Below are 386 nucleotides of genomic sequence, written 5' to 3'. Positions count from 1 at the left end.
AGAGAGAGAGTTCTTATCTATTTGTACATCTACAGGATTGACTCAAGCTCACTACTAACTCATATTTTATCACATTTTTCACATAGGCCTAACTCGTTAAATCTATGCACAATTTTTGAACGAACGATTACATTTTGCAAAGCTTTCCATTCATTAGTTCATCGGTGTCGTTATTATTTTTATTCTTATTATTATTATCAGTGTGTGTGTGTGTGTGTGTGTGTGTGTGAGGGCGAGCAGGGCTCTCTCCACGGGCCCTTCGCAGCTGTGCGTGGTGGTCTGGGCAACGCCACCACCACTTCCATCCCCACCATCACACCACCATAACCAAGAAGTCAACGGTAAGGTAAGTATCAGATTTTTAACAGTTGTAGTTTTTTGCTTCT

The sequence above is a fragment of the Eriocheir sinensis genome, chromosome 25, assembly GCF_024679095.1.
Source record: "Eriocheir sinensis breed Jianghai 21 chromosome 25, ASM2467909v1, whole genome shotgun sequence".
NCBI classification, from domain to species: domain Eukaryota; kingdom Metazoa; phylum Arthropoda; class Malacostraca; order Decapoda; family Varunidae; genus Eriocheir; species Eriocheir sinensis.
This window is presented reverse-complemented; position numbering follows the sequence as displayed.